Consider the following 26,963-nt stretch of genomic DNA (forward strand, 5'->3'; position numbering starts at 1 on the left):
GCAATGGATTTTTGGAAAGAGAAGCTAAAATTCTGGTTATTGAACAGATTTTAGGAAAAAAGTGATGAGAGCTAACAGTGATATGTCACAGTAAAGACTCATGTCACATATGGGAATCATCGATGGGTTGGCACAATGAATTTTGTGCCAAGTAAACAAAACCAGATCCTTTCTATAGAATAAAGTTCTGCCTAATATATGACATGTTGTCTAAGAAATCTTTCCAGTCACTGGTGACCTCTGGTTCTCAAATAAACCTAAGGAAATAGTGTTTGAGCAACTTATAAATCACTTTGGGGGTGTTCAACTTAGCGCTAAGGGCAAGTTTGAATACTGCTATCCAGCAAGCTGAGCCATTTTCAATAATTACGTAATTATGAAGCTTCTCTAGTAGTCTTCCTCAAACTTGTCAGTAAGAATTACTGGGGTCATTTGTTTATAATACAGAATTTTAGGCCTCTCCCCATTGAGGTTCTGAATTAGGAGGGGAGATGGTGGTGGAGGATGGAAAGCCTGGGAATCTGTATTATAATAGAAGTCGCCTAGGTGATTCTTAACAGGCAGATTTGACAAACACTCTTCCTACCGGTATAATATTTAGAGATTGCTAATATCCCAGGTCATTATTAAAAAGTAGGATTAACTATGGCACACTGAGGGGACTTAGAGCCAATCTCTATTCCTTCCTCTACTCCAAAAATGCCCATTTAACCCACAGAGAATCAAATTCTTAAAGGCCCCCTAGGACAGTTCAGTCCCATTCAGGAAGTCTTTGGCTCACACAGCAGCATGCCTTTATTCAATCAAGAAATGGTTATTGGTTACCTAGTATGTGTTAACTATTATGCATTAAGGATACAGAAATGTATAAGGTAGACAATGATCCTGCCACTCATAATACTCGTATTTTAATGGGGCAGGTGGTATTCCTATCAGACAGACAAGTTGAGATATCACATAGGCAGTTGAATATAGGAATCTGGTGATCGTGGGAGATACTAGAGCTGGAGATGAAGCTATTTGGGAGTCATTGTCTTAAAGATGATACTCAGAGATGGTGAACTGGGTGAGATCTCTCAGGAAAAGAACATAAAGAGGACAAAGGAGTCCATGATCACACCCTAGAAGACTCCAGGGCCGGCTCTAGACAGAAGCAGGAATAGTTCTTCTGTGGAACAGAACTTATACAGGTAAGTTAGTGGATCTCAAATGGAGAAAATGAAGTAATTCTGATCTGACTTGCTGTAATATGCAACACACACACACACACACACACAGTTTTTTTTTATACCTAGAGAGCAATTAGAGTCTATTTGTATCTAAATGAAAGATAATGAATGAGATTTCTAATGTTAAGTGTGGTTTGAATGGGAGGAACTTAAGAAATATGAAAACTCAACAGGATTTGATATTTTACTGGATGTGGACAGTGAACATAAAGAAGAGTCTAGAGTGGTTGAGAAGATACATGGATTGGTAGAAACCGTATTTGTAGAGCCAGAAAACCTAGGGCCAACGCAAGTTCCTTCTCTTTTTAGCTGTATGGTCTCAGAAAAGTAATTTAACCTCTCTGAATTCTAAAAGTGCTTTAATTGACTGTAAAACTGAGATTGTTACTCCTATCTTGTAGGCTTGATGTGAGGACAGCAATAATAATGTATTTCACTTTAAATAGTGCCTAGCTTTAGCAAGTTGTTAATTAACGAAAGCTGTGAGTTTAATAGTACTTCATCAGTGGCCCCCCCCACCCCCACCCCATATTTTTGAGCTTTCACACTTCATTCCCATTTCCTGGAATGCTCTTCCTCCTACTTTACTGCCTCTTCCTCTACCCACTCCCTTTTTTAACACCCATTTATGATTTAGATTAGGCCCCAACTGGGGCCTCCAAGAAGCTTCCTTTGACCCCTTCTTAGAGTAGATTAGGTTCTCCTCAGTATCTTGAATTAATCTTTAATATATAGTGATAACTATTACCGTGTGGTATTCACCAATTAAACTAAAATCCTTAAAAGCAAGGTCTGTTTCTTGTTCTTTATTTTAGCTCCCCAGGATCTAGCAGAATATCTAGTATTCAGGTATGTTTTCTATGAAGATTTGTAGAACAGTCCAGTTGATGACATTCATATTTCCAGCTTTGATGAATGCATGGATCATATGCCATTAATGAGATTGGGAATTCAGGAGGAAGAACATGTTTGTGATGAAGATAATGTGTTTGCTTTTGGACATGCTGACTTTGAGGTACCTGTCAGACGTACGAAATTAAATATCCTATCGGCAGTTAGATAGAGAGGCCTGAAGTGTGGGAGGTTTGGGGGCTAGAAATAGAGTTAGAGGGTATCAGCCTGCTGGTAATAGTTTTGAACTCTGAAATGAGTGATATTTTCCAAGAATAACTTGTAGAACAGTTGCTTCTCAACTTTTTTTCTTCCCCATTGTTGTAAGGGATGCACTCATTTGAGTAACTGGTTCAGCATCACAATGGTTCCAAGCAGGATGGGCAAAAGGAGCACGTTCCCCAGGGGAGGCCTCTCAAAATGACTGTGGGGCGCTGAGGAGGATCACTGCTATGAGAAAGGAAGAGCAGGCAGATTAGGACGGAGGCTGGGCCACACCTTAAGGGATAAGCCCAGGAGGAGAGGTGCCCATGGAAATGGTCAGAGAAGAAGCAAAAGAGCCAAGAAGGAGTATGTCCCGTCCAACAAGGAAGTGAAAAGTTTCAAGGACTCGAGGTGACTGAAATGTAACTTCATACGGCTCAGGCTCAGGCAAAAGGCTTATGTAACTCAGAAATCTGCACGTTGCTCCAGCCTGGTATCAGGCATGGCTAAATGCAGGAGGCTAAAACTTGGTCGTCGGAGCTCTGCCTCCTTCTCTGTGTAGACCACAAGAGGAAGAATTCCGTCCCTGTCTTAGTGTCTGTCTATCCAGCGGACCCTGCCTGAGTCAGGTAAACCTCCTGAGCCTATTTCTGTAGCCAGAGATTAGACAGTTAGAAGGGCAGTGAAGCATAGTGGTTAAGAGCCAGCACTTTGGAACCAAGGAATTTGAGTTCAGATCCCTGCTCTGCTACTTACTGTGCAACCTTGGGCAAAGTACATACTCCTTCTGTGCCTCAGTTTCTTAGAACTCTAACATGTAAGAAATAACAGTAGCTATTACATAGGTCATTCCTTTAAATGAGATAATACAGATAAAGCTTACCGTGCTGGACATGGGAAGTGCTCAGTAAATGGTAGCTACCATTGTGGTGGTAATGATGATGACAGTGGTAGTGATGGTTGTGATAATGAGGAAGTAGCAGCAGGAGCTACCCCTCGTTGCAGGGGGAGGGTTAGGAGAAGGTCAGCTATGCGTATGGCTCCCCACAGGCCAAAAGGATCCTGTTACCAAAAGAAAAGAAAGGGATAAATTGCTGGAAAGACAAACTGTAGCTACCACAGCCCTCTGTAACCATATCCAGTTTGATTCTATAATCCACAGAGTCTGAGAACCCCACACTACCCGGTGGATTTGGCAATAAGGAGATCTTGCTGCCGTGAGAGCAGTGTGGTGGTCTGGGTGACGCTGAATTAGCGGCCCCTTCTCTTTGTGACTGTCCACAATAATGATCTCAGTTAGTTTCCTGGGGGTTAATAGCATCTGGTTAGCAGCCATTCGCTCTGTAGGCAAAGCTCCAAGATGGTTTGCTAGGAAAGAAGGAAAGAAGAAAAGAAAAGAAAGAGCGAGGGAGGGAGGGAAAAGAGAAAGACTTTGTAAAGACTTAAAAGAGTTCAAACACATCTCATCAGCATATCATTTGGCAGATTGTGGTGACTGACTGATTCCATGCTTTACTCTGAATTGGGCTTCGTCTTAACAGTCCTTATTCCAGGGGCGCCTGGGTGGCTCAGTGGGTTAAGCCGCTGCCTTCGGCTCAGGTCATGATCTCAGGGTCCTGGGATCGAGCCCCGCATTGGGCTCTCTGCTCAGCAGGGAGCCTGCTTCCTCCTCTCTCTCTGCCTGCCTCTCTGCCTACTTGTGATCTCTCTCTGTCAAATAAATAAATAAAATCTTTAAAAAAAAAAAAAAACAGTCCTTATTCCACATTTCTGCCCCCTCTCCTTGTGGAGAACAGATGGTAGGCTAACATTCTTGCCTGCTCCTGCAAGCATATTTTGAAGGAATGAAAAGCAAATATTCCTCTACCCCAGAGGAGCATTTTCCATGTTATGCTAGCAATTATGAAAGAATTAGCTAGTGAGATGCAATTATCAGTCACTGTCAGGTTCTCATTACTGATCATGTTGTCCAGACCTACCATGTTTTTTCTGACCATCTTACCTTTTTTGTGTCTTAGTTGTTTACAGAGCACCTTCAGACAGAAAGCCTAATTCAGGATTGACAAAGTTCTGCTAAGCCACCCCAAGATTATCATAGCTAAAGAAGTTCAATAGAGTGCAGTTGTGGAAAACAACCCTTAGAGGTTCTGGATTAATTTAGAATGGCTTCCTGAAAGAAAAATTCCAGAAGAATTATATGGGAACCTTTTCCCCCAGCGTTGCCCCTCCTCAGCTACATCATCACCCCATAAAAATGACACAAATAAAACAGAGCTGTATAGCAGATAAGTATTAGGGAAAGATCAAGAACTGAGAGTTCTCGCTTCCAACTTGACAATTAATAAAAGCACATTGCAGTGTAATAATAATGCATAAGCTATGAATAAGCTATTCCCAACTATGCATTTAGGTTAGTCCCTTAAAATTTCTTCCAGAATTTGCTCCCTAAAAATGTCTTTTTTTAATTGCAGCCTACCACTGAGCTTAAGGAATAAATTTGATTTAGATAGTAAAGATTATTAGAAAACTATTTCAAGATGGACAGTGGTTAACATCTATAAGAGAAAGTACATAACCTCACTAGTATTCAAAACTATAAATTAGTATTATAAGTAGGGCTTTTTTTTTTTCACTAACCAAAATAGGCAAAGTTTTGAAAAGATAATGCCCAATTTACGTGAGTAAAGTGAAATGGGCCTCCGTGTATTTTACTGTTGGGAATGCAAGTTAATACTTCCTTTTTGGAAAGCAAACTGTCAGACTATGAAAAGCCCCAATTTGATACAGAATTTCCACTTACGGGAATCTTTCTCTAAGAAACAGCCCTAAATATAGGAAAGTCGGGAAGCTTTATATACAGAGATTTTCTTCACGGTACATTATATGTATGCAGCTCTATAAACGTTTATTCATTCAATAAATACTTGAGTACCTATTATGTGAAACGCTGTTTGCGAGGTACTATTGAACAAAACAGATTGAGTCCATTTAGCTATTCGTGATGGTGGAAGAATTGGAAACAACCTAACTGTCCAGTATTCTGGCAACAGTTAAGTAAACTATGATTCACCCATGCAAGGGAATACTATGAATCATAGTTTGCTTTCCTGTTCCCTGACTACTAGCCGTTTTCGGGTGTTTCCTTGGAACAGATTAGAGTATGAGGCAGCCATTTAAAATTGAGTTACAAAGATAGTGTAATAACCTGGATAAATGCTTATGATAAAATATTACTATATGAACTAGATGTACAATTATGTATATAATAGGAGTACAACTGTGAAGGGATAGAGGACACCCAGGTCCAGGTAAAAGAAACAGTGGGGAGAGTCTCCAGAGTGTTACCAATGATTGTGTTTCTAAGGTGAGACTAAATATGACTGGCTTTTTTCTATTTTTCTTTATTTTCTTTAATGCGCCCGTGCTACTTATATATATATTTTTTTCCTTAAATGCTTTGGCCACACAAACTTCCTTAAAGTGATGGCTTGCCTGAAAGTGAAGACTGAACCAACTGGGAATTTTGTCAGAGCACTTTTTCTGTCTCTGGTGATGGGTTGTGTGTTTCTGTTGGAGTACGAGTACTGGATGGTGGAGTCAGAAGTCTCCTGGGCACCCACCCTGCCCCTAATACCATCTGTGTCCACACATAGCAGGGTAGCTGCAGAGTACTGTGCCCCACACGTAGCATGTGGATGGTAAGGTGCCTTTCAGTGAATGTTGGGTTCTGGTTAGTTTGTTTGTTTGTTTGTTTGTTTGTTTGTTTGTTTGTTTTTTAAGTGTCTTTAGAATATTGTCTGAAGACTGCTTGGGAGTGGGGCTGGTCACATGCTAATTCTCCATCTTCGCATCTATGAAGTTGGAATCTCTGTGGCTTTTAGTGCAATGTGGTGAAATTAAACAGTTCATAGAAATTTACACTGTGACTTAGTCCAGGTGCTGAGAAGCTCTAAGATCATTGAGTTTTCCTTGCCAACTTAACTGAATTTTTGGATTTTTAATCCACTCTTCCTTCTTTTCAGTAGAACCCCAACTTTATTCTTTCCTTCCTCATTCTCTCCCCTACATGAAATCTATCGTGGTGCAGACTTTACAATGAGCAGAGTCAGACCCCTCACATCTTGTGACTGCAGCAGGATGCCCACTTTTGCCACTCTCTGCGCTTTGATGTGCTCAGTGTATGATTTATTTTCATTGTCTTCTCAACTGTTAGTGACAGATGTTTGTAGAAAAGACCTGTTTTCCTCTGTGGTGTCTGAGACTGTGTGTAGGGGTTTTGTTTTGGTCTGGCTTGGTTTGCTTTTCTCTATTTAAAACTTAGATTGTGTCTACACCCACACAGAAACTTCATCCAGTCACCAGGCACCAGTAGGCTGTTCCTTTGCAGAGTGGTGATCAAAAAAAGCCATACTTCTGGTGATTGTAAGTTTCAGTTTTTGAAGACTGGCTTCAGGACTGCCTGGTTTTCTTCCTTTACCTGGCAAGTTATTAACTCAGCAAACCAAAGAATGGAAGATTCGGCATAAGTATGTACTTCATAAGTAAGTACTTCATTAAGTATGAAGTACCAAACTGTTGAGATCACAGAAAATTATTTCTGGAAGGTACTTTAGAAGCTCTTCTAGCCCAGCTCCCTTATTTTACAGATAAAATACCTGTAGGGATCATGGCTTAACTTATGCTGTAGAATAGCTTAGTGGCAGAGAATGAGCTAGAACAGTTCTGAATTCCCAGATGGGCATTCTTTCCACTGCACTGATGGCTGTCTTCCAGGTGCCGGAGTGCAGGTGGTGCTTATGACAAGACTCTGCTGGCTGCAGTGCTGGCCCAAGGTCATGGGAAGCACCCTCTTCTTTTGCTCAGTCTGATTCCATTTATGGTAGAGTTTATACACAAGGTCTACAATTAAGTCTGCCGCTGTCCCAAGTTTCTTACCTTTTTAAAATAATCTTCCCTCCATTTCTGGTTTTTCAGTCTATCTGTTACATATTTTAATCCAAACTACTTACAAGTAATTGGAATGTTCAAACTACAGTTGATTTTGAGTTCAATCCTTGGATGTATTTGCTAATGTTTATAGACTGGTGAGATTAGGAGAATTGAACTGTTATTATTTCAAAAATAAAAGCTACTCCTAGGACTTCCAAGTCAGGATGGCAAAGTAAGGACACTGAATCCTGTTCCTCTCATTATAAAATTAAGAAGTAGTGTGTAAATATTTTTTAAAAGATTTTTAAAAGTACACAATCATACTTAAAAACAAGATGGAAAGTCTCTTTGGGCCAATAATGGAGAGAAAAGCCACTGTGGGAGGGGAGCTATAAATGGATATAGGCAATTGGGTCAGGGTTTTTTTGTAAAGATTCTGCCTACTCAGAGCATGAACCAGGAACACACTATGCTACCTGCAAATGTGGGCTGGGTTAGTTCAGCTCATCCCAGTAGCATTATAGAAGTACATCGCTTGCACCTGGCCAGAAATTAGAAAGGGCAGCCAGAGGCTGCAAGCACAAGGACCCACTCAAGATAGAACCCAGAGCTGTCAAACTTAAGATGGGGTTCAAGGCCAGCATCTTACCAGGTCTAAGATGAGGCAACTTGAAACCACCCTGTAGAGACAGATACTCATATTTTAACACTGTCATAGAAACTGAGTCCTCAAAATCCTATAAAGAATTCATAAAATTTAAGACCATGAAAAGCAGTCGGGAGACCCAACAAATGAGAGAATTGATACCTGAGAGAAAAGGTAATAGAACAGTCTAAAGAGGGTTTTAAAATAAGTTAAAATTCTCAACATACAAAAGAAGTTAGATCCCACAAAACAAGAATAACAGGTAATGAAACAAGAACAGAAAGGTGTGCTGGACGCCGGGTGGCTCAGTTGGTTAATCATCTGCCTTTGGCTCAACTCATGATCCCAGAGTCCTGGGATCAAATCCCACATCAGGCTCCTTGCTCAGCAGGGAGCCTGCTTCTCCCTCTGCCTGCTGCTTCCCCTGCTTGTGCTTGCTCTCTCTTTCTGACAAATTGGAAGGAAAAAGAAGAAAGAAATCTTTTTTTAAAAAAGGAAGAAGAAGAACAGAAAAGTATGAGAAAGAACCACTTCGAGGTCTTGGAAGTGAAAATGTAAAATATTTAAATGAAAACAATATCTAATGAGGTGACAGAAGAGAGAGACTGCACAGCATACTGCTTCCAGCTTCATAGAAAAACCAGTGAACTGGAAATAGGGTGGAGAAAACATCTCAGTGCAGCGTGGAGATGGTGGAGAAGTGGGACACACAACACAGCCTGAGGAGCTCAAGCTCACATCTGCCAGGAGGCACAAAGAAGCAGAAAGAGGGAATGAAAAAGAGGGGATAATAATGAAGATTGCAATAGAGTATTAATCCATGAAGGCAGGAGTCCTCAGAATAGAAAAACCTCATCCACAAAGCACAATAAATAAACCCATAGCTGTTAATCCCTTCCATAATGAAATTGTAGGATATTAGTGATATAGAGAAAAAAATGTTTTAAGATTTTATTTATTTATTTGAGAGAGAGAGAGAGAGCATGAGCAAAGGGCGGGGCAGAGGAGAAGGGAGAGAAAGAATCTGAAGCAGGCTCTGTGCTTGGAGCCTGACATGGGGCTTGATCCTGTGACCCCGAGATCATGACCTGAGTGAAAACCAATAGTCAGACACCCAACTAACTGAGCCATCCAGGTGCTCTGAGAAAAATTTTAAATGCAAAGAAAAAATACAGATAATGTATCTACAAAATGTTAATCAAATCGGCATTAGGCTCTGGCCGCAGTAGACAATATCCTCAAAGTACTGTGGAAAGACAATTATAAACCTACAATTCTATGCAGTGCTTTGTGTATACAAGAGTGAAACAAAGGCATTTGCAGATACACAGGGGCTAACTTCTCAACCTCCAAACTCTTGCTAATGAAAGAACCAAAGGAAAAAAGCAAAAAGAGAAGTACATGCAGAAAACAGTGGAATACTAGAAGCAGAGGTATTAAAATATGGTGTAAAGCTAATTTTTCTCTTTTATGTGTAAAAAACTGGATCTAAAATTCTAGCAACAACAATGTGTTAAATATATAAAAGCATGGTGAGGTCCTTATTTTAAGTAGAGAAGATACTGATTAAGTTTATAAACTTGAAAAAATACATTTAAATAACTTTGTTGAATGTAGGAATAATCACTAAAGGGGAATATGGAAATAGAAGATACAACTCCTAAGTCAGTAGTGGAAAAATTGGTAATTTTTAAAAAATTTTTTGAAGTTTACTTACTTATTTAAATAATCTCTATACCCAACATGGGGCTCGAACTCATGAACCTGAGATCAGGAGTCACATGTTCTTTCTATTGAGCCAGTCAGGCGCCCCTGAAAAAATAGGTAATTTTAAAAATGTATTTACTCGATTCAGTAGAAGGCAGGAAAGGAGATAAGAAGCAAAGGGAAAACATAGTAGATAGGAAATATAAAATAAAATACGTAAGCAATCATAATGAACATAAATTAATCTACAAAGCCAGAGAGGCACTCAGATTATTCTACTTACTTTATGCTGTCTTCAAAATGATACTGAAGGGGGTAAAAAAAATATGGGGAAAAATATATGCAGATACCCATGAAGAAAAAAACTGATATGACAACATTAATATCCATCCAAAGATAATTTCCTGCCACCTGCCACCTGCTCAATGCCAAGTCAACACACCTTCACCTCAGATTGCCAGCGGCTCAAACTGACACTCTGCCCCCCAGATTCCAACCCTGCGCTTGAGTCTGTGCACAAATCTGGGCTTAATTAGAACAGGAGAATGAAGCATCCCAAATAGTGACACTAATTCTGTGGAATATATAATGGGTAAAAGGAGTGTGCTAGGCTGAGAACATCTCCAACAAGCACATCAAAGAACAATACATACAGCATGATTCTGGTTCCTAAAAGAAACAAACCTGGGAAAAATAAAATAAGATGAAAACAGAGAGGGAGACAAACCATAAGAGACTCAACTATAGGAAACAAACTGAGGGTTGCTGGAGGGGAGGGGGTTGGTGGATGGGGTAACTGGGTAATGGGAGTTAAGGAGGGCACATGATGGAATGAGCACTGGGTGTTATATGCAACTGATGAATCACTGAACTCTACCTCTGAAACTAATAATACATCGTATGTTAATTAATTGAATTTATATTTTTATATATTTTAATAAACTAAATACTAATAATATACTGTATGTTAATTAACTGAACTTATATTTTTCTAAAAAGGAGCCCCCCAAAAAGATAATTTTTTATCTTTTTGAAGCAAAAAGCATCAAATTATAGGAAGATATTTCTTACTTGTTAAAAAAAAAAAAAAGGAATAGTCCACAAACAAGATACAAAATAATGGACTGTAGACACTGATATACAGTTTCAAAATTTATAAAAAGCTGACAGAGTTGCAAGGAAATAGTATATTGACATTCAGCGTTGCAGATTTTAACACACCTCTATCAGAAACTAATGTCAAATAGACAAAAGTACTTAAGGACATAAAAGATTTGAACAACATAATTAACCCTCTTGATCCAGTAGATATAAAGCACACATGGAATGTGTGCTTTATATCTTTATTTAAATTTAAAATCAACATCACTTAAATTTAAAAACAACATCACTCACTTGTTCATCAAATATTTGAGTGCCTGATATTTGCCGTACATTGCTGTAGGCACTTGGAATACATGAGTCAGCAAGACAGTTCCTGGCCTCGTGAAGCTTAACATTCTAGCTGGGAGGAGGAGGCAGACAGTGAGCAATAAACATAATGAAGTATATAGCATGTTAGACAGTGATAGATGCCGTTTGAAATAAAAAGAGTTGGAATAAGGGGGATTGGTAGAGGACAGGTTATAGTACCAGGTAGGTTGCCTGAGTAAACCTTGTTGACAGACTAAGATTTGAACAAAGATTTGAAGGTGAGAGAGTTAACACAAAGATATCTGGAGAAAGAGTATTCCCGGCAGGGGAAACACCTAGAGCAAAGGCCATGGGGTGGGCAAGTTCTGGCACATACAAGAAATTATAGAGGAGAATTGTAGGAAAGAGAATCAGATCATGTAGGTATAGGATGTTGTAAACCTTTGTTTTTACTCTGAATAAAATGAAGAGCCTTTGCAGGATTTTGAGTAGAGAAGTGACATGATCTGACTTAAGTTTTAAAAGAATTCTAGCTGCTGCATTAAGATTAGACTTGAGACAAGAGTAGAAGCTGAGGGACTATTATGGTAATCCAGGCAAGAAAAATGATGGGAACTTGTATCATGTGGCAGTGGTAGAGGTGTTGAGGGTTGATATATTCTGGATCTGTGGGATGTAAGGGAAAGAGGAGTCTTGGATGACTCCAAGGTCTATTGGCCTGAGGAATTGGAAAAGATAGAGTTGCTGTCAATTGACATGGGAAAGTCTGCAGGTGTTGAAAGTTGGGAAGGAAAATTGGGAATCCGGTTTTAAGATATGTTAAGTTTAAGATACCTATTAGATATCCAGCTGGAAAAATGACAGAGCTGTTGCATCTTTGGAGCATATAGAGGGCAGGTTGTATTTAAAGCCATCAGACCATAGGACATGATGAAAAGGGGGCTAAAGGGATGCCTAGGTGGCTTAGTTGGTTAAGCATCTGCCTTCTGCTCAGGTCATGATCCCAGGGTCCTGAGATCGAGTTCTGCATCGGGCTCCTTGCTCTCCCTCTGCCTACTGCCCACCCCCTTGCTTGTGCGCGCTCGCTCTCTCTCTCTCTCTCTCTGACAAATAAATAAATAAATAAACACTTTAAAGAAAAAAAAAGAGGACTAAGGACTGGAACAATATGGATATTTGACTAATTAGAATGGATTAAAAACCTAAATGTGAGATCTAAAACCATAAAAATTGTAGAAGTAACAGAGGCAGTAATTTTTCTGACTTGGCCATAATGATATGTCTAGATATGTCTCCAAAAGCAAGGTAAACAAAAGTAAAAATAATCAATTTGGACTACATCAAAATAAAAAGCTTTTTGCACAGCAAAGGAAACCATCAACAAAACAAAAGGACAACGCACTGAGTGGGTGATGTTTGCAAATGTGATATATCCAAAAACAGCTTAATATCCAAAATATTTAAAGAACTTATACAACTCAACATACATACACACACATACAAATCAGAGTAAGAAATGGTCAGAGGACCAGAATAGACATTTTTCCAAAGATGGCCAACAGACACAGGAAAAGATGTTCAGCATTACTAATCATCAGGAAAATGCAAATCAAAACCATAATGAGATACCCCCTTACACCTGTTAGAATGGCTAAAATGTGAAACACAAGAAATAGCAAGTGTTCGCAAGGATATAGAGAGAAATGGAACCCTTACACACTATTGATGAGGATGTTAGTTGGTACAGCCCCTTTGGAAAACTGTGGAAGTTCCTCAAAAAATTAAAAATAGAAATACCATATGATTCAGTAATTCTGCTATTGGGGTATTTACCAAAAAAAAAAAAAAAATACTCGTTGGAAAAGATATACGCACCCCATGTTTATTGCAGCATTATTTACAACAGCCAAGGTATGGAAGCAGCCTAAGTGTCCATCAATAGATGAACAGATGAGGAAGATGTGAGTGTGTGTGTTTGTGTATATATATGTGTGTGTGTGTGTATACACACACACACATGCCATGGAATATTACGCAGCCATAAGAAAAGATGAGCTTCTGCCATTGGAAATAACATGAATTGGACCTAGAGGGTATTATGCTAAGTGAAATAAGTCAGACTGAGATGAAAGACAAATACCATGTGGTTTCACTCGTTCATAGAATCTAAGAAAACAAAACAAAAAACCAAATGAATAAAAAATAGAAAGCAGAATCAGATCCATAAATACCAAGAACAACCCGACAGTTGCCAGAAGGGAAAGGGTTAGAAGATAAGGCTCTCAGTTACAAATGGACTATGCCGTGGGAATAAAAGGCACAGCATAAAGGATATAGTCTATGAAACTGTAATAGTGATGCATGAGGACAGATGGTGGCTACACTTGTGGTGAACATAGCATAAAGTATAAACTTGTCAAATCACTATGTTATACAACTGAAACTGTTGTAACATTGTGTATCTGCTGTACTCAATATTTAAAATGTAACAAGATATGATATGACTATATCTAGGTGGTGCAGGTTTCTCTGTTTGGACCATCAGACTTTGTGATCATCCTTCTGGGTGGTTAAAAATAGATTCGCTTTCCGGGCGCCTGCTGGTGCAGTCGGTTGTGCATCTGACTCTTGGTTTTGGCTCAGGTCGAAGTCTCAGAGTCTTGAGGTCGAGCCCTGTGTAAGGCTCTGTGTTCCACACAGTCTTAAGAGTCTCGCCTCTGCCCCTACCCCCTTTTGCTCTCTCTCTCTCTCTCTCTTTTTCTCTCTCTCTCTCTCAAATAAATAAATAAAATATTTTAAAAAAACAGATTTTCTTTGCTCTTAGAGTTTTGATTCCAGTTTTAATGATAGGTATTGTATACTCGGTTTATATTAGGACCAGTGGTATACATTTGTAAGATAGCTAGGTCACCAGTAGTCTGTTATGGAAAAGTTAATTTTATTTTTTGGTTTGTTTGTTTAAATATGTGTTAACTAAACGTATAGAGACTATGACCTTAACTCCAATAATGCATTATTATCACCACCCAAATTGACTAGCCCAGATAGTAACATTACATGCAGCATCTTACAAACTGATTAGAACAGTGCCCAGCGCACTCAAATATTAGTTCTTACATGCCCTTTGTGCTCAAAGCAATATTTGGTTCTATATATGCCAGTCAGTCAGTCAGTCATCATGGAGCTTAGTTCTTTCTGGAATTGCATGCTAAGCAACACACTCCAGGAATCTAATTAATTTGATCCCCACTTTGGTCCTCTGTGCTACAAACATTGCCATGCCTCATGAGCATTATATGTTGTGTTTCTCGGAGAAATGCATACATAGCATTATATTTATACTCTACAGCAGTGTTTGCCTCCACATAATTGTGTTTATGTGGAATTACATTGGCATTGCAATGTGGGAATGACGGGGTTGACAGGACCATTAACTTGAGTACTCTGGGAATTGTCCCCCCCCCCCCCCGCCGCCCCCAAACCATGGCTGACTAAAGGAGCCGTGTTTCTGAATGATGTTATGGTGTGGGAGTTTGAAATGGATTTCTTATTAAACAGTACGTAGACTGTTCTTTACCTGCCATGGGCAAAAATAATTTGGACAAAAAATAGTACTCTCCCTATGAAGTGTTTTATCTTTCAACTTTTTCTCTGTAATGAATGGCTTTTTTTTTTTTTTAATCTCTTGTACCTTAGGTATAGGAAGAAACTTTTATGTCCTCTTCAGAGTTATTGCTGTACTTTTTAACCAGAACCAAAGCTTAAACTTCCTCTGGCAGATCCCTGGTGAAGGGGCAAACTTAGGTCCATTGGAAATGAGAAAGGCAGAGAAAGGAAAAATTGGATATGGAGAGGATTCACTTGGCACAGAAGAAAATAATTTGAGCCTAAGAGAAATGAGGGCATTAGAAACTAAACCTATAGCAGTGCAATGGCATCTTCCATTTCCAACTATTTTGAAGTATTTTTAGCGGAGAGCATGAACATAGAGCATATATACACGGCACACAGACAGCTCATAAAGCATATGGATGCCCATTGACGCTGTGTCTGTCAGCAGTACCTGCAAAGCAGAAAGGTGCGTGCCAGTTTGTTGTAGACTAGGAAGCTTCCTTCATGGCTTTTCCAGGATCTGTACTATCATAAGAAAATTAAGTGTTGAGTTACTCTTTTTTTTTTTTTAAGATTTTATTTATTTGACAGAGATCACAAGCAGGTAGAGCAGCAGGCAGAGAAAGAGGGAGAAGCAGGCTCCCTGCTGAGCAGAGAGCCCAATGTGAGCTCCATCCCAGGACCTTGAGATCATGACCTGGGCCGGCCGAAGGCAGAGGCTTAACCCACTGAGCCACCCAGGCATCCCAAGTGTTGAGTTTCTAACTACATTTTTAATGCTACGGAGTAGTAGTCTTAGTAAACCTAGATGAGTGGAGCAGATTTTATATCTCAACCAACTATAAATTCACAGTTATGAAAGATTTAAAATTTCTACATGAACCACACATAGATTGCTCTTCTTAGTAATGACCTTTTTTCTTAAAACTCTGCCATCACTAATGATGGGAAATATTGTTCCTTTTCTTACTACCTGATGGAGGATTCAGCCAAATTTACAGGCTGTAAAGAAAGTTACCAAAACATTACAAAAAATAATAAATCAGGCTGATGACAGTTAAAAAACTTGAACTTAAGGTAGAATTTCTGAACCTTTGTGTTTATAATTTGTTTTTAAGTTGTAGTTTACATTGTCAAGAAACTCATTATCGCCAAATACTGAGGCTTAGTTTAAGGCATGTTGCCACCAGATGGTAGTACATTTTGCCTGATATACAGATTATAAGCACAACATAAATATCAAACATATCTTTATGCACCAAATTTATTTTAAAGACTACTCTAAAGTATAATTAAGTATATTAGGGTATTATAAAAAATGTAGTATTCGGCATCATTTTCCTTGATTTTTTTTTTTTTAATTTTATCCATTTATTTGAGAGGGTGCACACATGAGCAGGGGGAAAGGCAGAGGGAGAGGGAAAAGCAGACTCCCTGCTGAGCAGGGAGCCCGATGTGGGGGCTCTATCCCAGGATCCTGGGATCATGACCTGAGCTGAAGGCAGACACTTAACCAACTGAGCCACCCAGGCAACCCCTTTCCTTGACTTTTTAAAGTAACTGTATTAAGATAAACAACTTTTTAAAACAACTCTTGGGGCACTGGATGGCCTAGTCGATTAAGTGACTGGCTCTTTGTGGCTCAGGTCATGGTCTTAGGGTCATGGGATTGAGCCCCAAATTGGGCTCTGCACTGGGCATGGAGCCTGCTTTAGACTCTCTCTCCCTCTCCCCATTCCCTACCCGCCTCCCACCCCAACCAGTGTGCATGCTCACTCTCTCTCTCTCTCAAAAAATAAAAAATACAAATAAAAAAATAAAACAACTCTTTACTGAGTATTTATAGTTTTAACAAAAGGTTTAGATAAGTTACAGTTTTAAGTATTTAGTGTTTAACCAGCCGTATAACCAGAGAGCACCCTTTGGGCTACTTTTAAGCTAATCAAAAAAGATTTAATTTGCTCTGTTAGTGCTTCTGATCAGTTGAAACATTTTGACTGATCAGGGTATTGTGAGCATTTTGACAGAGTAGTTACTCCTTCCTCGTGTGGCTCTGTCTGGAGCAGAGCAGGGCACATTCAGCATCCCTGCCCCTGGCCTCCTAAATGCTGATAGCACTCTGCAGTCACCGTGAGAGCCAGTGTTCCCACATGTTTGCACATGCCCCTAAGGGAGAATTGCCCCCACTCCCACGCTACCCTTGGAAAAAACCTCCGCTCACGTTCTGAGTTGCCCCACCTAACTTTACTTAACTGCTGTTGCTATCAAATACAGCCTACAAAGAAAGTGTGAATATAGGAAAAACTACATAAGTTAATTCACATGAAAAAGGAGGTAGCTTCTCACTTCTCTTTGTCTTTTTCTGTTTAAACTTAATTGCAAAACACTAAACCTACAAACTAATTTTGGGACAGGTTTCTTAAAGGATCTGTAATAATCCCTTACCCTTAAGTGAGTTTCTGGGATTTAAACTTTTATAACACTGGGACGTTATTTACGTGTATGAGAGCAACATGGGAAATGTGCTGTAGACGAATAAAAACTGGTGAACTCCATGCTAGACAACTTATAGGTCTTATCTCACTTTGCTTCTGTGTTCCTACCTTGTACCTCAAAATGGCATTATCTTCTGCTCCTTTCCTCTGCAACCCGCCAGACTATACACAAGCCTTTTAGTGGTCGTGTTTTGTTGGTCTGATTTTTAGCTTTTATTGCTTTTTCATAAAGAACACATGTCGAAAGCCCTTTATTAAATGGAAAGAATTGCATGACTTCCTTCTGCTCTTTATTTCCTTATATCGTAATGAAGACCGACTGACTCTTCACTCTGCAGTGATTCGTTTCAAAGGAGAAGTTGAGGGTAAGAGAGTCATTTCACAGTAAAATCCCTAATATGTCTGCCTCACTCAAGAGCATCTTACCATCCAAGAGCTCCGTTACCATCATCGATCTTCCCCATCCTCAAAGAAGGGGGAAGATTTTCACATCACATAAATTAAAAATGAGGATTAAGATGGGAAAATGGAAGGACAAAGGAGTTATGTGACAAAGAACTTCCTGTTCCCTTCAGAACTTCTCATATATCCCTTTTCCCCCAAGTAATGCTTGTGGCCCCTCCAGGTGCCCAGTAGTCAGAACAACAGTGGAGAAGTAAGTGCATAGCTCTCACTCAACACAACAAAAAAAAAACAATGGAGGAGTAAGTGCACCGCTCTCACTCTCACTGCTCTTCTGACTTGACTGCGTGCTCGTGATGGTCGCCTTCAGAAACAGCTTATTTGTTTAGTGTGAAATTAGATATTACACTGAGATCATATGGAAGAGTAGGACTTGATTGGGTTTTTTGACTTTTGTTTTTTATGTTTACAGTTTGTTTTTTTTTTCTAAAGATTTATTTATTTTGAGAGTGCCAGATCGAGGGAGGGGCAGAGGGAGAAGAAGAGACAAAAAAAGAGAGAGAGAGAGAGAAACAAACTCTTATGAGTGCAGAGCCTGATGCAGGGCTCGATCGCGGGATCCTGAGGTCCTGACCTCAGCCGAAACCAAGAGTCGACCGATCACTCAACCCACTGAGCCACCCAGGTGCCCTTACAGTTCTCTCTTTTTTTTTTTAATTGAAGTATCGTTCACCTACAGTGTTAGATTAGTTTCAGGTGTACAGCATAGTGATTTGACAATACATCAGGCCATGCCACAGTGAATATAGTCACCATCTGTCACCATACAAAGTTATTACAGTATTACTGACTACACGCCTGATGCTGTACTTTTCATCTCAGCGACTTGTTTATTTCATAACTGGAAGTTCGTACCTCTTAATCCCTTTCACCTGTTTTGGCTGCCCCCCAACCCCCTCTCTTCTGGCAACCAACATTTTGTTCTCTGTATTTATAAATCTGTTCTGTTGTGTTTTTTAAATTCCACATGTAAGTGAAATCATACAGTATTTGTCTTTCTATGTCTGACTTATTTCACTAAGCATAATACGCTCTAGGTCCATCCATGTTATAACGAATGACAAGAGTTCATTCTTTTTTATGGCATATAGTATTTTTATTTTTAGGTTTTTGAGAAACCTCTATAGTGTTTTCCATAGTAGCTGTACTAGTTCACATTCCCACCAACAGGCATGAGGATTCCCGTTTCTTCACATTCTCACCAACACTTGTTATTTCTTGTTTTTTCTATAGTAGCCATTCTGACTGGTGTGAGGTGATATCTCATTGTGGTGCTAATTATTAATTTTAGCAGTATGGGGCCCTCACTTTGCCGTTATGTAAATCTTGACATTTCCTGTAATCTCTTTGAAGACAACAGTCGTGTCTTAAAGAACTTTATATAACCCTAATAATACCTTGCATGGAGTAAGTACTTAATAGTATTAGATAGATTGGTGGAAGAAAAGTATCAGTTGATGATTAAAAATAAAAATGTTTTCAGGGGCGCCTGGGTGGCTCAGTGGGTTGGGCCTCTGTCTTCTGCTCAGGTCATAGTCTCGGGGTCCTGGGATCGGGTCCCGCATCGGGCTCTCTGCTTGGCGGGGAGCCTGCTTCCTCCTCTCTCTCTCTCTGCCTGCCTCTCTGCCTACTTGTGATCTCTCTCTGTCAAATGAATAAATAAAATCTTTAAAAAAATTTTTTTTTCAGGATACCAGGGTAGCTAAATCGGTTAAGTGTCTGTGTTCTGCTCAGGTCATGATTGGGATGGAGTCCTGCATCAGGCTCCCTGCTCAGTGGGGAGCCTGCTTCTCCCTCCGCCTGCCGTTCCTCCTGCTTGTGCCCTCTCTCTCTCCCTCTCTGACAAATAAATAAATAAATAAAATCTTTAAAAAATAAGTAAGTAAATAAATAAAATATTTTCTTTGGCCCTTATATTCATAAATGGGGCTGAAAATGATTGCTCTATTTTAAACTCTTAGTTCCAAAAGGAAGAACAGGGATCTTAAACGATTTGTAGTTCTTAATTGTTAATATTTGACTCATTACCTTGTTCCCTAAATCTAAACTAAAATACTGTATAATGGGCACCTGGGTGGCTCAGTGGGTTAAAGCCTCTGCCTTCATCTCAGGTCATGATCTCAGGGTCCTGGGATTGAGCCCCACATTGGGCTCTCTGCTCTGCGGGGAGCCTACCTCCCCCTCTCTCTCTGCCTGCCTCTCTGCCTACTTGTGATCTCTCTCTCTGTTAAATAAATAAAATCTTTTAAAAATAAATAAATAAATAAATGAAATACTGTATATTGTGGCTACTTAGAAGTTTTATAAACTAAGCTACCAAAAAAAAAAAATTGATCTGCCGAAAGCAGCATAAAAATTTTTTTGGAAGACTAGGTAATGTCTGCCAATTTAACAATGTCCTTTAAGCTTTGAAGACCTTGTGGTTTGGAAGCCATGCTTACCTTCCAAGAGGAACTATCCTATGCTTTTTTTTTTTTTAAGATTTTATTTATTTGAGAGAGAGGGAGAGATCACAAGCAGGGGGAGGGGCAAAGGGAGAGAGAAAAGCAGACTCCCTGCAGAGCCGGGAGCCTGACACTGAGGCTCAATCCCAGTACCCTGGGATTATTACCTGAGCCAAAGGCAGACACTTAACTGACTAAGCCACCCAGGCGCCCCCTACTTTTGCTACATCTGGTGAAATGGGTGAGGAGAAAGGATTCTTTTGGCCCTATGCCAAAAATAGAATTTTAGAGATTAAAGTTCTAGATGATTGAGTTTCAGGTGTTGGGACCCCATCAGTAAAATCTAGGCCTGATGTTTCTGACTATAACCGTACAACATTTATTTATTGACTTAAACATCTCATAGTTCAGGCTCAAATCTGACATTCACAAGTGCTAATAGGTCTTTTCTGATCCCTCTCGCCAGAAGCACTTCAGAACTTAATTCTGTTACTGTATTTCCTTTTTTTAACAGAAGAGCTTGGAAGGTATAGATAGGGACCATTTGAGATTGTGAAACCACTCGGAGATCATTTTCATTTTAAAAGTGACTAGTTCTAAGAGATTAGTTTTTCTGTGACCTAGACAATGATAAAATAAAGCCTCTGTGGGTTTTACAATCTAATAGAATTATGAGGTCTAGGGGCGTCTGGGTGGCTCGGTGGGTTAAAGCCTCTGCCTTCAGCTCAGGTCATGATCCCAGGGTCCTGGGATTGAGCCCCGCATCGGGCTCTCTGCTCCGAGAGGAGCCTGCTTCCTCCTTTCTCTCTGCCTGCCTCCCTGCCTACCCTGTCTATCAAATAAATAAATACAATCTTAAAAAAAAAAAAAAAAAGAATTATGAGGTTTACTTTAAGCAGTTGTTCGTAGTTGATACATAATTTGCAGGTGTATCCAGCCCTTCCAATTCACATCCATTTACGTTTGTCTACTGTGCCCTCCGGAATTTTAAAAAACTAGTTTGGCTCTGAACCAAAGAGCAAATTATGTTCTTTCTAGCTGGCTATTGTCTCACCTGTGTCTTCACATTCTCTCTGTCCTTATATACTTAGTCCTTGCCCTATTCAAAATCTTTACCAGATGAAGTTTAAAAAAATATATATTTTTAATCTCTCCTGGGTAAACATCAGGACCCCTTCTATAGGCTCCTAGTCTGTCTGGAAGAACAAATACAGCAAGCAGAGTATCTAAAATGTTTTTTTTTGTGAACTTAATAATACCATGTTTAATATCCAAAATGTAATATGCTTACAAATTCTAACTACAGTCTCCCTGTTCATATGGTAATGAACACTGTTGATCTTGAATTATCGGTTTATTGGGGAAAGGGGGGAATCTGTGTTCTTCAACTAGGAAAAAAAAAAGTTGGAATTCCAAGCATACCTGTTTAAGATGATAATAGGGGTGTACTGGTTCCTCTAGTTAAAGCCCTTCAGTGACATTCAAGGAATCTCCATTCGAGCCTTAGACCACACAGAGGATTTGCAGGGTGCATTTGGGTAGTCTTAGTGTTTGTAAGGTGAAACTCTGACAGTCTGACACTAGAGATGTTTCTGGGAAATTTATCAGCCATAATAAAATCATTCTCTGGTGTTTGTCCACCAAATCCCACCAAAAAAGAAAATTTTATTTAATAAGTAGCGACTTCTTATAGTATTTTCAGATTTTACTGATCAAGCAATATAATATTGGGTCAAATTGAGTTCCAAGCACATATCTTTTGCCAGTTTGATAACTCAACAATGAGAGTCCTATCATGCCAGAGTAGAAACTACTCTTTGGCTTCTCCCCAGTGAAGGACTTGTACTGGCTCTTTGTTCTTTGCTTTCAGACTTTTTGACCATGACCCACAGTAAGAAATCCATTTTACACTGTGACCCAGGATACATATAGATGTATTCTGTCTAACAGAAACAATGGTTCCATGAAAGCATACCCTTACTCCATGTGTAATATACTCTGGCATTTGCTATTCTTTTTCACTTTTTTTTTTTAAGATTTTATTTATTTATTTGACAAGCAGAGATCACAAGTAGGCAGAGAGGCAGGTAGAGAGAGAGGAAAGGAAGCAGGCTCCCTGCTGAGCAGAGAGCCTGATGTGGGACTCAGTCCCAGGACCCTGGGATCACGACCCGAGCCGAAGGCAGAGGCCTTAGCCCACTGAGCCACCCAGGCACCCCTCTGTTTCACTTTTTATTGATCTGGTTTGTGAACCACTAAGTTGATTCATGGTCACGTAATGAATCTCACTTAGTTCATTGTGCTTTAGCCCAAGTGATTGCTTACTGCCATTAACAAATCCAGTTCTTTGGTGAACGCAAAATCTTAATTATATCTGTAATGAGAGACTGTGTTTTGGAAGTTCTTTGGAGACGGGCGCCTGGGTGGCTCAGTGGGTTAAGCCTCTGCCTTAGGCTCAGGTCATGATCTCAGGGTTCTGGGATCGAGCCCCGCATCGGGCTCTCTGCTCAGCGGGGAGCCTGCTTCCCCCTCTCTCTCTCTGCCTGCCTCTCTGCCTACTTGTGATCTCCATCTGTCAAATAAATAAATAAAATCTTAAAAAAAAAAAAAAAGAAAGTTCTTTGGAGTTAAAAGACGTTACCTCATTTGCTCCCATTTCCCACCCTCATAATACGAAAGAACTGAGTGGGTATTTTTTAACTTTTTATTTTGAAACAATTTCAAACTTACGGAAATATTTTAAGAATAATACAGGGGCGGGGTGCCGGGGTGGCTCAGTGGGTTGAGCCTCTGCCTTTGGCTCAGGTCGTAATCTTGGGGTCCTGGGATCGAGCCCCGCATCGGGCACTCTGCTTGGCAGGGAGCCTGCTTCCCCCTCTCTCTCTGCCTGCCTCTCTGCCTACTTGTGATCTCTCTCTCTGTCAAATAAATAAATAAAATCCTTTAAAAAATAAAATTAATTAATTAAAAAAAAAAAGAATAGTACAGGGGCACCTGCCTGGCTTGGTCGATTAAGCGTCTGACTTCAATTCAGTCGTGATCCTGGGAAGGAGCCCTGTGTCAAGCTCCCTGCTCAGCCTGGAGTCTGCTTGTCCCTCTGCTCCTCCCCCTCTCGTGCTTGCTCGTTCGCTCTCTCTCTCTCTCTCAAATAAATAAAATCTTTTAAAAAAATAGTCCAAAACCCTTATATATTCTTCACCCAGAGACCACATTCAAATTTCTCCACTTGTCCCAATGATGTTCTCTGTAGCAGAAGGATCCAGTACAGGATCACACATTAGACCTGATTCTCATGTCTCTCTAGTTTGATCTTTCCCTTGCCTTTCATGATGTTGTTTTTGGGGTTTTGTTTTGTTTTGTTTTCAAGATTTTATTTATTTATTTGACAGAAAGTGAAAGCACACAAGCAGGGGGAAAGGGAGAGGGAGAAGCAGTCTCCCTGCTGAGTGGGGAGTACAACACAGGGGCATGATCCCAGGACCCTGAAGGCAGACTCTTAACTGACTGAGCCACCCAGGCACCCCAACCTTGGTATTTTTTAAGATAACAGGCCTGTCATGCATGTCCCTCAATTTGGGCCCAGTGTTCCTCATAAGTATACCCAATTTATGTCTTTTTTACAGTGTCACAAAAGTGATCCTTTGCTCTGCTCATTGTGCTCTAACAATTTGTCCAACTACTGGCATGCTGAGCTTTGGTCACCTGATTAAGGTAGTGTCCGCTAGGTTTCTCCACAGTAAAGCTCCCTTTTCCTCCTTTGTGATTAATAAATATTTTATGAGGCGATACTGTGAGATTGTGTAAAATCTAGTTCCTCATCCTATATTTATCTATCTTTGGTATCCACTGTGTTCCTTTCTTGGGTTGATTTTGCAGAATGGTCATTTTTCTAATTTCATTACTACTTCTCCATTTCTTAGTAGGCATTCTATTGTAAGGAAGAACTTTCTGTCCTCCTCTCTTTTTATCATTCATTTATTTATATTAATGTGTGCTCATGGGTTCCTATTTTGTTCAGTGGGTTGTAACTTCTCACTACTATTATTTATTTTGATGCTCAGATTGTTTCAGGTTTGGCTTTTTTTTTTTTTTTTTTAAGATTTTTATTTTCTTGAGAGAGAGAGAGAGAATGAGAGCAGGAACACAAGCAGGGAGAGTGGGAGAGGGAGAAACAGGCTTCCTGCCTAGGAGGGAGCCCAATGTGGGGCTCGATCCCAGGATCCTGGGTTCATAACCTGAGCTGAAGGCACATGCTTAACGACGGAGCCACCCCGGTGCCCCCAGGCTTGGCTTTTTAAGCAGGTCTCCGTGTCCTTTTGTCATGTTCCCATTATTGTAAAGTGCTCCCTTACTTTCTGACACAAGAGACCCAGGCTCATTTTCTATCCCTTCATGCCAACTCTGGAATTAGTCATTTCTCCAGGGAGCCCCATTCCTAATGGAGAGTGGCATGTAGAAACAACGATCTGGGCACTAGATGTGCAAAATGCTGCTAGAGTGTCAGTCTTCCCACATGTCTCAGTGCACAGAGGAAGGAAATACACATATCGATGCATTTACTTAGATACATATGCACACACACATCCTTGCGTATTTTTTTTAAAGATTTTATTTATTTATTTGACAGAGGGAGAGAGATCACAGGTAGGCACAGAGGCAGGCAGAGAGAGGGAGGGAAGCAGGTTCTCTGCTGAGCAGAGAGCTCGATGTGGGGCTTGATCCCAGGACCCTGAGATCATGACCTGAGCTGAAGGCAGCGGCTTAACCCACTGAGCCACCCAGGTGCCCCACATTCTTACATCTTTCATTATTTATGTCTGTATATATTGTAGATTACTTGTTCACACCGATACCTTCAGTCCTGCGTATCACAAGGTTTATCCTAGGTTTCCCTTTTCTCTTATTTATACCTGCCTTCGCCAACATTGAGAAACCTAGCCCCCATTAGCCTTAATATGTTTGTTTATTTGCTCAACCCTACTGTATAAAGCCAATCCCCTAACTAGACCAGGTTATTGCCTCTTGGTATTGAGAAGATCAGGTGAGATAACGTATGTTAAAACACTTTTTTCCCCTAAGATTTTATGTTTTTATTTGAGAGACAGTGAACAAGAGAGCATGAGTCGGGGGAAGGGGCTGCAGGAAAGGGAGAAGCAGGCTTTCCACCGAACAGGGAACCCTTTTCAGGGATTGATCCCAGAACACTGAGATCATGACCCATGCTGAAGTCAGATGCCGAACCAACTGAGCCACCCAGGTACCCCAAAACACTTTAAAATATAAAAGAGTTTACCACTGCCTAGAAGTTGACACAAGAAAGAAAAAGAGACAGGAATAATAGTTGGGAGTAGTAGGCTTTTACATTTCCTGTTTAGTTGCCAAGGAGTAATGAAATCACTGTATAAACCTCACAGAAACAGGTCAGAAACTGACTGATCAGACTTGTTCTTGCCATGTCTTTCTTTTTTTTTTTTTTTTTAAGATTTTATTTATTTATTTGACAGACGGAGATCACAAGTAGGCAGAGGCAGGCAGAGAGAGAAGAAGGGAAGCAGGCTCCCTGCTGAGCAGAGAGCCCGATGTGGGGCTCGATCCCAGGACCCTGGGATAATGAATGACCTGAGCCGAAGTCAGAGGCTTTAACCCACTGAGCCACCCAGGCGCCCCTTGCCATGTCTTTGAGGAATAATGTAACTTGATGACTTTCATTCTTCCGAGTGAAAAAGTATCCCTCCTAATCCTTCCCTAGACAATCATGCTTGTTATGGGACTGTTACTATTTAGGTTTACATCAATATTTCTTTTCTAAGTCAAGAGATGTAATAGAGAAAAACTCTCTTATCAGATGAGATTAATTGTGTAAGTAGGATCTAAAATGTAAGATTCATAGATCTGAATTCCCAAGATAATTGGCCTTTCAGACACAATATAGTTCTGGTTTGTGGTAAAATTAATCAGTCTTCTTAAGTTTTTTTAGATTGGGAATGAATTAAGACCTCTTCTAATAAACCCTTGTCAACCTGTATTCCTCAGACCAACCCCCAAGTAGCTGATCACTTCCCTTCATTTAATTTCACAAAATTTGTCATAAGAATAAAGAAAATGTCAAGATAATTAGAGGAAAAAAGAGTGGCATGCTGGGAAGATTTGAAGGAAAAAGTATAAATTTTGTGTAGGAAAAGGAAGGGCAGGATAGAGTTTCCAAGAGCCCAGAGACAAGTGAGTTGTCACTTTGGGGCTAAACCCACTGGCTTAGAAAGCATTTGGCCTAGAAATGTTGGATAGGGTGGTGATGACAACAGAGTGCAAAAGATTAAATTTGAGATGTTTCAAGGCCAAATCCAAAAACCTTCAACACTAAGAAAATAAATTCCTTTCTTTTTAACCCTTAGTTGTGCCTGTGGGTAACTCAGTCCTGTAGTCTTGCGTTTCCGCTCCTGTCTCTGCTTTCTCTCTTCATTTCTGACCCTTTCTTTCCCCTTACCTGAGCCCCTTTCCTGTCTTGTTCTTCCCTGATTGCAGCATTTTGGAAAACTCTCTGGTAAGCTGTATACTCAGAGACTCAGCCATTAAAGTCTCTACTGCACAAAGAGCTTCCTTTGCAGTGGGCCAGATTTTCAGTTTGCTGGGCTTCCTTGTGCAGCCAGAATGACATGTCATTAAAATGAAACATAAAGGGCCTGAAGGTGCTCTGACTGATGTGTCTGTCAGGGCTTTGTTACTGAAGAGATACAGAAGTTGAAAAGTCCTCATTCTCCTATTTAGCTCACTGTTCGGAGAAATCAGCGTTGAAACTGCGGCTCACTCTAACTGAAACAGTGGATACCAGAAGGTTTGGTGGGGTTCACCCCTGAGAGTGTCCCCAAAGAGCCTCCCTTTATTCCTAGAAGCTGGCAGGCTTTCTTTTCCTCCTGCAAGTGGCAACCCGAAT

The 26,963-nt window shown here is 40.1% G+C and overlaps 1 protein-coding gene across 8 annotated transcripts in view; it reads left to right on the forward strand.

The window, feature by feature from the left end:
- PPP1R12B (protein phosphatase 1 regulatory subunit 12B) overlaps nucleotides 1–26,963 on the forward strand; it is a 216,470-nt gene that overhangs the window by 143,192 nt on the left and 46,315 nt on the right. The gene's annotated exons all lie outside the window — the stretch shown is intronic.

Source organism: Lutra lutra, chromosome 15 (genome assembly GCF_902655055.1).
Source record: "Lutra lutra chromosome 15, mLutLut1.2, whole genome shotgun sequence".
Lineage (NCBI taxonomy): Eukaryota > Metazoa > Chordata > Mammalia > Carnivora > Mustelidae > Lutra > Lutra lutra.